This window comes from Chanos chanos, chromosome 7, assembly GCF_902362185.1.
Source record: "Chanos chanos chromosome 7, fChaCha1.1, whole genome shotgun sequence".
Taxonomy (NCBI): domain Eukaryota; kingdom Metazoa; phylum Chordata; class Actinopteri; order Gonorynchiformes; family Chanidae; genus Chanos; species Chanos chanos.
Genome location: NC_044501.1, coordinates 42,816,218 through 42,828,738, shown reverse-complemented (window position 1 = coordinate 42,828,738; position 12,521 = coordinate 42,816,218). Strand labels below are relative to the sequence as shown.

Below are 12,521 nucleotides of genomic sequence, written 5' to 3'. Positions count from 1 at the left end.
CATTAGGCAAGGTGTAATTGTAAGCGTATTAACACTCAAAGCCAAAAGATGTAAACAAATATAAAAAAAAGAAAAAAAAACTTAAAAGACTGCTTGATGCTAATTAGTTGTTCTTTTTTAAGGTAAGTTAAATTAATGAAATAAGTTCAAGAAACAAAAGCTGCTGAAGAGTGATTATGGGCTCAGTAAACAAATAAGATCAGTGATAAAATAAATAATAAGAAAAGGCGAATGATAAGACAGTTGAAAAATAAAATATAAATGAGTGATATAACATCTATTTAAAAACCATCATCAGATTCACTTGTTACATTGAAACCTGTTACATATATTAAATGAATCGGATTACTATTATTATTTTTTTTATTGATGACTAAATCAACACCTATCAGAATAATTACAATCATGAAAACTCTTTAAGAAACAGGAAAATAATATAATACAGTGATAAACATATACTTGAGATAAATTTGCAAAAAAACGTCTGAATATAGATTACTTTCACTAAAGCTACAATAAAAAACTTCATTAAATGCTTTAAACACAACACACTGTATGCTTTTGAGATGGTCTGTGACTAACTGATGACTCATCATGGTTACAGTTATGATGTAATCCCAGCTTGATTGTATTCTCATGTGATTTTCTGACATTTTAACACATGGGGTCATTTCTCTTTATAACATCTCATGTCACTTGGCACCTGTAAAGGATAAAAGCTCATGGAACTGTGTAACAGCACATGTCATATGTCACAAACACACAAAAAAATGGCTCCACGTCATCTCTATAAATGTCAGAAACACTTACATAAAATATATCTAGACTTTATTTGACAAGATTATCCTTGGAACTATATGACATTACCTCAGAGTGAGGTATCTGTTCTTTTGGGCTTTTAGTCTTTTCTGTATAAGAATCTTATTTACAGCTCTCATTGAAAATGCATTAAATATCTTTCATTGATGTTAATAAATATGTTATGAATGCCCTTTATTTTATAAGAGCCATTTTCATGAATGGAAACATGACACTGAAACATTCAGAAGCTATATAATTCATGCACTATATAACTTTATCATAGTTTGGAGTATTCATTGTCTGCTGTGGTGCTGATTGTCCCTAATATATGAGGGGGGGGGGGGGGGGGGGCATTCACATGAATTACAATTTAATATCTGTCTCTGTCCAATATAATTCAGTTTAAAAAGATTTTACATTGTATCTGATAAAAAACAGCAATAATTACTGAAATGGTTGTAATTAGAATGTATTAATAGTTCTGATAAAACAAACAAGCCCCAGGACATAAAACTGACTTCATTTACATCAAAAACATGAGTCTCACCTTTACTCTTCTTCTGGTTTCTGTTCTATCACAATAGGAGCGTAAGTCACATCACTGGGGTCAGTTACAGAATCTACAGAGCAGTAAAATACAGTCTAAATGAGAGGGTTTGTTCATCCCGTATTTAGCCATCATGGGGTGTGTGACCTTTCTCGGTCTAAATCAAATGACTGACTTTCTGTTAAGTGAATAAACTACAAAGAAACAACATATTTGATCCAGACTGATATACTCTTTCTCTTACCAAAAACCAAACATGTTCAGTGCCAATTAAAATGTTGTGAGTTGTGACAGGGGAGTGTTGCAATAATGTCACTGTACCTGGGTTTGTGTTCGATTTCAGCAGTGAGTTAACTGTGCCCTCCTCTGGCATACTGGTCTTGACTGATAAAAAAAAAAAACTTGACTTTACAAGATATGATTTCTTATATAATGCCATTCTTCATGACTCATATTATATTGATGGAAGAACTATAGAGTGATGCTGCTTTGGTTGTGAGATGAGGTTGATTTACCTTTGTTCTTTGTTTTCATGTTTTTCATCACAATCTGAGAATAAGTCACACCACTTGGTTCTTCCTCTGCAACATCTGATACATGAGACATGAAACAAAGATATCGCTTATGAGAATCGAAAGAATGAAAGATATCGACTTACAGAGAATAACATATACTGATGTTTTTCTCCTAGTAATAACTTAGGAGTAAAGAGGTTGAACATGTAAAAAATTAAAAAAAAAAATACATATACTCACCACACTGTGGAGACAAATAACTTGACTGAGTCTCCACTCCTCCTCCTGTTTGGTTCTGATCCCTGTTTGAAGTCTGACTATTGCTTTTCTGTTGTCTGGCTCTAGAGGGCGACAGAGATCACTGACAGAAATACAGCAGTTTAATGGAGAAGACTGAAATTATATTTATAAAAACACAAAATCACTTACAATGATATTTGGTTACAGCAGATTCCTGCAATGATACAAAGAAATACATTTTATTTCTAAAATATTTGTAATCTATCAAAATTTTGTATGTATTTACATGAAAGTAACAGAGTCATTATATCTTGTTTATCAGTACAGTCTCATGCAAAGAATCAGATGAATTGAACCAATATTTTACCGCCTGATTGTCTGGACCGGTAAAGCCGAACCGTTAGAATGAAGAACACAAGGGCCACACCCAGACCCACCACCACTCCTGCTGTTACAGCAGAGGATCCATCACCTGACACTGAGTCTATTCACACACACACACACACACACACACACACACACACACACACACACACACACACACACACACACACACACACTCATTAATAATATACTCACATTAGTACAGTATCAAAGTGAATGTAACTAAAGGACTGGAGATACAAATACAGATAAATATGTTTCTCTCACCTCTGACAGTGACTCTGACAGTGATCCAGCTCTTTGGTGACTCTCCTCTCTCTGGCTGTTTACACCAATACAGACCCTCATCTGACTTTGAGACAGTAGGGATGGTCATCTCTCCTGTAGTCTGATTCTGGAGGACTAATCCATCTTTATAGAAATCAGCTCTGAGGTCTGAGGAGGTGTTTCGATATCTACAGCGCCGAGTCAAAGTATCTCCCTCAGCAACAGGATGGACAGGACTCTCCAGGATCACATCACCATCTACAGAAAAGAACAGAGTTAGATAAACTGTGAAGATTACAGCAACACCAATAATATCAACACAGTTACATACACTGTAGAGAATAGAGAAACAATAATGACAAACTTTTTATGCTTTTATTAGTGTATCCATTTTGGTGTAATTGGCCTAATACTTACATAATCATGTATTACAATTAAAATACTTTGTATATTGGAGAGAAAAGGGTTTTTTTTTTTTTTTTTTTTTTTTTTTAATTTTAGTGTTTCTGGGTCATAAACTACTCCACCTTTTCAATCATTTTGAATTCAGATTCACAGCACAGAATCAAGACCTACTGATTTCAATATTCAAACATTGATACAAAACTTTTTCCTTAATGAAAGTGATTGATGTTTATAAAGATTAACCATTCATTGTTATGTTGAAAGGATTATTGTTCCATCCAGAGTCAGACTGACACCAGTACACTCCACTGTCTGATGACTGGAGGGAGCTGATGCTACATGTAGATCCTGTTACTGATCCCCAGTCTGATGAACAGTCTGACACCTCTCCATTATCTGTGTGTCGTCTCACTGTCCATCCAGTAGAGTAACTCTGTACCTCACAGCTCAGTGAGAGAGAATCTGATGTAAAGTGTTGAATTGTGTTTGGACTGATGATCAAATGAACTGAAGGAAACAGAGCTGAGACATTGATACAGTTACAAGTGAGATTTAGTCACGCTGTTTTAGATTTATTTTATACTTATGATTTTTAATTTGATGATATTTTATATTTTTTCTCTCAGCAAGAAATGACAGGCTCAGCTTGGTGATGCCTTGAATCTCAACATGTATATATCGCTGTATTAACTCACCAGTGACCCACAGTGGCTGTGTTGTGCTGTACTCTGAGTAATAGACTGGGTTTTCTCTCTGTGCTCTGCACACATAAACTCCTGTGTGTTTAAGAGCAGCAGGGCTGAGAGTGTAGGAGCCTCCAGCTCCTCTGCTGCTGTCTGAGAGGAGTTCTACAGAGTTAGAATGAACCCTGGGTAACCCATCTGTGTAGGGAATGATTCTGTACCAGAGGAATGTCCAGCCTGTAGAGGAGTCTTTAACCTCACAGCTCAGAGTCACTGAGTCTCCTTCAGTCAACCACATCTTTGGAGAAACAGAGAGAACTTGTTGGGCTCTACCTATCAGAAAAGACAATGTGATTTAACAGGGATGAGTTCAACACAAATACAGAAAGTCTACTTAAAAGACAACAGATTCAACCATTACATGCTAAACATCTCTGCTATCTTACTAAGAATTCACTCAGACACTTCACCGAAAACCACAGAATTTAGAGACAATCTCTCTGTGATACTACAGCATATTTCTCTCAGTTTATCTAATCACTCACCTTTTACATTCAGGGTAACACGATTACTTCTTTTTGAAGATGTGGGTCTGTAATAACTCTCTCCCTGACACCAGTACTGATCCTGGTCAGTTACAGCAGCTGCTCTGATGGTGAATGTGTCTCCAGTTATAGTGGGACCATTAGACTGAGACACTGCAGTCTGAGTGCTGCCTTTATACCACTTATATCTCCAGTTCCTCCCAGACTCTATCACACACTTCAGACTGACTGACTCTCCACTGTACACAGAACTCTCTGGTTCTACAAGAAGTGTAGTTTTGGGTAAATCTGTGCAAATGAAGGACAAAAAAAAAAAAAAGACTTTTTGATTTTAAGCTCTTAAGCAAGAAACCATCCTCAATTTGCCCCACATATTTCTTAAGTTAAACAGAAGTTTTAAACATGGTAATATGTTTTTGAATGTATGAGTCTCTCTGTCTGGGCCCTGTTTAAAACAGCAATCATTAACACACTATCAGTATCAACATACAATACCAGATATATAATACCAGTGAACACACAGACATACAATACTAACAAATACTTTCCATTCATGTTATTACATTTTCTTTCTTCATAAAATGCAAAATCTGTAAAATATTTGTAGTTTAAAAGATGTGGATATACACTCACCCATCACAGTCAGTGTTACAGCGTTACTCATCTCTGAGTTCTGTAAGTCTCTTCTACTTTTTCCACTACAAGTGTAACTGCCAGTGTAGTAAACGCTGAATGAATATTTTTTGTGTTTGTTATGATATGTTCTAAGCAGATCACCATCCTTATACCAGCTGTATGTCCACTCTCTGTCTCCTCCCTCATGTATGTCACATCTTAAAGTGACTTTCTCTCCACTGAAGATCTCACTGCTGTGAGACTCCAGTGTGAGAACAGCTCTTGGTCTTTCTGTTTAACACAAACATACATCTCACTGTGGCAAAGATGAAATCAAAGGCTAAAAAAAACAAAACAAAACAAAAAAACAAAAAACAAAAAAGAATAAGCGGATACAAGATGCAATGCAAGTCTATGTCTAAGTAATTAGCAGACATCAGTAGTAACTCTTACTGGATATGACACAATGTAAATGCACTAGGGAGCGTTTGCTATACTGTAAAGGAACAGTCATCTACTGTATGTCATTTTGAGAGACATTTTTTGAGAGAAATGATCACTTGCAGAAAATGCAGATAAAACTACACGTGTTACCTTCTGTATGTCCAGGGTAGAGTAGAGGACTCAGTACTAGATCAAAGACAGGAAAAAAAAATATCAAAATGTGATGTGTAATTCAATAAAAGTATCTTTCCATATAGAGTAACTAAGGAGAAGCATGTGTTCTGGTAAAATGCCACTGCAGTGAATGGACTCCAAAACCCAACAGTTCTTTTCACTCAAACAGCAAATATGAACAAACACAGACTTGGAGAGCAGTTTAATCGTATGATCCATAACATGGTTTGGAACATTTAAACAGAATGAAGAGGGCAGACGAGTAAGACCAGGACTATCTCTGTCAGTATAACTCCAACTAAAGCTGCTAACAGTTGTCACGCTGGTGGAGTGGTGCAGGACCCAAGCGCAACACACAAAGATTGTAGTAACAAAAAGGAGGACTTAATTGCAAAATGAAGATAAAAATACAGGTGCAAAAAGGAACAAAACCCGATAACAAAAAGGTGCCCAAACACAAACAACAATAGACAAAGGACAGCTGAAACACAAGGGCTTAGTTACAAGAGGAAAACTAAACAGGGCAAACATGATTGGATGAAATTAACAAGGGGGGAACGAGGTTAATAAATGGAACAAACAGGATCAGGTGAGGGATGGAAACACGCAAGGAAAAGGAGCACAAAGACATTTCAAACTAAAAGTCCAAAGATGAGGTGCAGGCTGTGACAGCAGTCTATTGCAGTGGTGATGTGTGGAGCATTGTTGGGAAGGATGTTGTTTTGTCAGAAGCCCCTGTCCCTCAACATGACCATGACAGTGTGACTGGAGGAGACTGACATGGAGAGAAGACAGATGATCTACATGATAAATGGCTCTGACTCCGGCACATTAAGGCTTTTAAATGCATCATTAAGGTCAAGGGTCAATCAGAGCGCAACTAATTTGTTACAAAGTTTATTTAGGAGAGAAGGCACCATAACAAAAGAATGCAGCAATATTTCAGTTATTAACATCCAATGCACTGCACTATGATTTAAAATAATTTATGCCATTTTTTTCTGCCTCTTTCTCAGGGATACACTGAGAGATGCAGTAAAACCAGATTTCCTGTCTTGCATCTGTCATATTTATACATTTAGAGACTGAATTTCTCTTCACACCGATTACCTTCCAAAGTCATCACATCACTCATTCCAAAAGAAGCGTAATTAAGGCAGTAAGTGTTTTAAAATATAATTACTATTAATGAATTCATGAATAACCTCTTTAAATCCCATTTATGACAGTGTTTATAGATTAGGAGTTTTCAGAGGACATGTTTTAAGGACAGACAGACATGATCTATTAGTTTTACAAAAATTCATTTTCCTTCCATGAAGTCGTTCCTATCATGTCTTTGGAGAACTTTAATTAAAAAGGTGGAAAAAAGAAGAAAGAAAAAGAAAAAAGACAATGAAAAAAGAAAAAGAAAGAGAGTTAGTTAACACCTCCTCCCACCCCTCACCACTGTAAACCACACGGCTGAAATGGAACCGAAACTAAACCACAAACGCTCAAGTTGTCTCTGCTCTCAGACATCACAAACATGGCCACTGTGTGGAAACTTTGGTTGTAGTGTATTTGATTATTTTTGTAGTCATTACTTCTTTCTTTCTTTCTTTCTTTCTTCCAATTCAGGACATTAATGACCCTGACATTACAATTAAAAAAAGAAAAAAAAATAAATAAATAAGCAAACCCAACTAGATGTCAGAGTATCTCCCAATGGAAGTGACCTTTGAGAACATGTGGTTCAGTGGTTAGCACTGTAGCTTCACAGCAAAAAAGGCCCTGGGTTCAAATCCTGTCTGTGGAGTTTGCATGCTCTCCCCATGTTTGCGTGGGTTTCCTCCGGTGTGCTCCGGTCTCCTCCCACCACAAAGACATGCATGTTAGGATTAGTACTCCTGTCAGTGACCTTGACCAAGGCACTGGCAAAAAGACCTGGAGTTGGTCCAGGGGCGACGGCTGTCCACTTCTCCTAGCGTGTGTGTGTGTGTGTGTGTGTGTGTGTGCTCACTGGCACATAGGATGGGTGATGGGTTAAATGCAGAGGCTGCATTTCACTGCTCAGTGTGTGTGTGGCAAATAAAGTACTTCTTCTTCTTCTTCTTCTTCTTCTTCTTCTTGATTTCCAAAAATTCACGATCTCAAAAATGAGTCAGCGTAGAATGGAATCATTTCTTTTCTATTTTCATCAAAAAAGTATCTCCCTTTTTTCAACTCGATCATGTGTTTTGGGGTTCTGATCGTCAGATGCACACAGACGACAAAACACCTTTTACTGATCTCAGTGAGCAGTGCCATCATTACCTTACAGGATTAAAGACTGCAGATCATTCTAGAACATGGGCAATGGCAATCAGAGGAGTATGAGGGGGCCTCTCTCACATTTATATCAACTGAATGGGGACATATAATAAATTATGAAATAATAAAATTATAATTATAATTACAGGATGAATTATGCGTCCTAAATTATCCAACACATAAAACAGGGGGCAGCATATTTTGCAGACTACACTAAATTAAATATACATTTACCCTTAGGACAAGCATGAATACAAAATCATATGATTTCAGCATTTCTTTAACCTCCACTAGAACACAGGAGGTTGGTGGAAGGGCATTATAGTGCTTGTTGATCAACATGTAAACAGACAAAAACAAACAAACAAACAAACAAACAAACAAAAACAATTTTAGTTCACAGTGAATGTCTCATTGCCACAGTGAGAAAACCCTACAGAAATGAGAAAGCGTGGGTTTGTCTCTCATACAAGAGAGAAAACTTTCTGGTTTGGAAGCTGATCGCACCATAAAGGATTTCTCCTGCTAGTCATGTCAGATCAGAATAATCACAAAGCAATCACATTCAGGACCAGTATTTCACATTTTTAACCATTTAGTTTCTTTTGAAACCAATTTTTTATAGTCCGATCATACTGTAAGGATTCTTTCAGAAACAGAATCAGACACAGTTCATTATTAATCAAGTTTTTCAGGCCAAGACTAAGAGAATGTGCTTACAGTTACATACATCAGGAAAAAGTGTATAAACTCTGAAAACAGACTCTTTCACATTTCCATCATGTGGCCATAGGAAAAAAAAAAAAAAGAATTCAACACAGCTACTTTGTTACTCAACATTGCCACAAGAAATTTGTGAAATTTAAATTTATAATTTCATTATTTATTTATTTAGTTAGTTAGTTAAAATGATAGCATACACAAAACACATCAACACATGTGCGCTATTCCGTCTCTCTGAATGTCAAACTATTTAATCATTAAAGTCTGTACAGGTCTGGGTCTGAGTAGCTGATTTTTTGAGTCTCACAGAGTTATTGATATGGAGAGAAAAGTAAAAGAGAGATAATACTTACAGAGCAGCACATGTAGAGGACTGAACTCCATGCTGTGAGAGTGAGAGACTGTTTGATGTGAACTGTGTGTTATAAGCTCTTCCTGTATTTGCACACATAGAAACACGCCTCTACAGATATGCAGAGAGGGCTGATATGACAGACAGATAGAAGGAGATATGAAAGAACACACACACACACACACACACACACACACACACACACACACACAAACACATACTGGACACAGCTTTTGTATTTCTTTTACCTTGTTCTTTTCACAAAAAAAAAAAAAAAAAAAAAAAAAAGAAAAAATCAAATAGCAGTCACATGTCTATATACGGAGAAGATGTTTGTAATATAAACAATAAATCCTTCATAAAACCATTCACATCCATTTTGATTAAATGTTAATCATGTTTTACAGGTTTAATACAATAACAATACAATACAATACAACAGTACAATATATTGTCAGAACTGTGAACAGATGGTGGATCATTAACAGTGTCAAAGCCCAGCTGTGTCTGCAGCAGTGTGAATAAAAGAGGAGGTATGAGAGGGGGAGATGAATGAAGAGAGAGGTAAAGAGTAGAAAGAGAAAAGGAAGAAGATGAAAGTCTTTGGGTGTTTGTAACAGCCCTGTTGTCGTATGCACATGTAGATACTTAGTTTGAAATAATATCACAAAGTCACTGTGAACAGTTCAACAGAAAAGACATCTTCAGTGGTGTTTTGTCACAGTAACATTTAAACCAAGGGACCAGACATCAGCTCAGTAAAGATATTTGATATACAAGTTAAAATGATCGTTTTTCATGAATACTTTGAAAATTGTGCTTTACAACAGTGGATTTTAACACTGTATTGTGGAAGTTCTTACTCTCACATAGTTATTTGACATGTAAGTGTGGTAGTGAATATAAAGTCACTATGTACATACATGTATACATAAGATGCTCTTTTGTGAGAACACATTGGCACGTTAGCACCTCCTCCCATCACTCTTTGGTACAAAACCAAAGGACTGAAAAAGAACAAACCAAACCACACACTCTCATTTTCTCTCTGCTTTTAGACACAAGATGCATATGAGCTGTTGCTCAGCTGAAGTGTCTGTTTCAGTGCAGTTTCCATCAGAGCATGCTGCATGCTACATCATGAGTGTGTGTGTCTATTTGTGTAAATATGTGTGTGTCTCTCTCTCTCTCTCTCAGATGGTCCTATTCACCAGTGCTTAAAGGCTGTTGTGTCTTTTCAAGTACAGAGTATTGGTGACCTTCTGACATCCAGTCAGATGATGGGTGACAGTCTCATCCTGTTCCCTGAACAGTCTACACTATGAGTCACTGGTGACCCATCAGTATCACTGCTTTATGTAACTTAATGTTCAGTACCTGGCCCTGTGCCACAGTGATGAGACTCTCTGTTGATGCCTTGAGTCTGGCCTCCCTCATCTGTATGTCTCTTCCATCTGTGTTCCTCTGTGTGGCATCAGAGCTGCCTGTACAGGGTCTTGTCTCTCTAAGTCCTGACAGTAGTCTGTTACTCTGTTTAAATCATTTCAGTCTGTGTGAGCACTGGCAGAGACTGTTTCTGACCACAGGACCACTCTTATCTGCAGGATTTTTTTTTTTCTGTGCGTCTGTTTGTTTGGTTGGCTGATTGGTTGGTTGGTTGGTTGGTAGGTTAGATGGTCGGTTTTATTCTGTTGTGTTGGGGGAGAGGGTCATTTTCATGTGTGAAGTGTTCAGTTGTGTTGTGTTATCAGATATGCATGTGCAAAAGAAACAGACATGCAGAGAGACTGTGAGATATTATTATTTTTTACATGTAAGTCTGAAGTTGGGGGCTAATGAATAAGTGGACAGCACAGCATCTGAACAGATATTTAGTTGTTTTTGCTCATGGTGTTCCTCCAGGATGAATGAAATGTGTATTATGATCAAACCAGATTTTTTTTCCCCCAAATTCTATTGTTTAAATGTTTCAGTTTTGACATTTATGAGCACTGGGATAGACTCCAGCACCCTCCGTGACCCTAATTAAGATGAACGGCTTAAATAATGAGTGAGTGAATGAGTGAGTTTTGACAATTAAAACTGGCATCTAAAAACGCTGGGAAATCCCTGTTGTCAGGATTTTTTGGACCTTTTTTTTTGCTGTTTATTTCCTGTTCAGTAAGGTTCTAAAATCAAGCTGTTCACAAACCCATACAGTTAAATAAGCTGTGTCTGTACCATATCTTTCAAAACCAAGGATGAGACAACTGCCTGTTATCACACACTAATGTAAACACAAACTTTGGCTATTTATAAAGAAACACTTTACGTTACATAGATTTTGTAACAGAGATATGACTGTATCATAACTCATGAGATTTCAATGTGAGACATAGATACTAATATCATGTGATAAAGCGTGGTTATGACAGAAACCATGTTTAAGGTGCAACTGAGTTAAACAGTTGGAAAGTTGCAGCAAGGTGTGTAATGTCCCTCTGCTGGACAATCGCTGAACTACATCAGAATGATAGCGTGACAGACATTTTTCATCAGTGTGCCCTCTGTGATATCAGTGAAATCTTGCATTTATGACGATTATGCAGAGCACTAGTATCATCACAGATGACAACATTTTCTGAAAGAGTCAAGATATTCTATCTAATCTTTTACACAGTGTTACATTATTACATACCGACGAGTCTGCCCATGCAAGTGACTGACTAAATGTCTCTAACCTCCTGACTGGTACTGTACCCCCTTTTAACCCTGAGAGTCAAAACAAAGACCTCCAGCATACATACAGCTGCGTTGTGTACATGACTGACAATCGTGTGGGTGAAATGAAAAGAAAACAAACAAACAAACAAACAAAAACGTTTTGTTTGAAGTTATGAACGTCACACATCTTCGATCAGGGGGTCTCTACGAAAACACTTTGTTATTTTTATGCTTTTATATAAACAACAAACACCATGTATGACATTAATTGGACGTGAAACAGTCACTCTGAAGTGTGTCTCTGCATCTGTTCTTCTGTTTTCACATGCTTTGTCCACTGATAGTTTTTTTTTTTTTTTTTTTTTTTTTTTTTTCATATTTGCTGGTGTCCATTGTGTGTGGAGTCAAATAGTGGAAGGTTTTTGGTGACAAATCTCTCAGAATGAAATTAATGAATGATTAATTAAATCATCTTACTTTTATTGATTGTTTAAAAGCTCTGTCTGACAAACACAGGACACAGAATGCAATCATAAAAGCACAGAGATCCATGGTTTATGATCACTCAAATTGTAGGTCTCTGTATGGCCACAGGAGGCAGAGTACAACACAACACTTTTTTCCCAAGCACAGAGCTCCATGGTTTATGATCACTCAAATTGTAGTTCTCTGTATGGCCACAGGAGGCAGAGTACAACACAACACTTTTTTCCCAAGCACAGAGCTCCATGGTTTATGATCACTCAAATTGCAGTTCTCTCTATGGCCACAGGAGGCAGAGTACAACATAACACTTTTTTCCCAAGCGGTTTAAAATACTGATGTGGAAAT

General features: G+C 37.0%; 1 pseudogene; it reads right to left on the bottom strand.

Annotated features, from left to right (window-relative positions):
• Positions 1-12,521, bottom strand: part of LOC115816405 (sialoadhesin-like) — a 185,235-nt pseudogene that overhangs the window by 119,197 nt on the left and 53,517 nt on the right.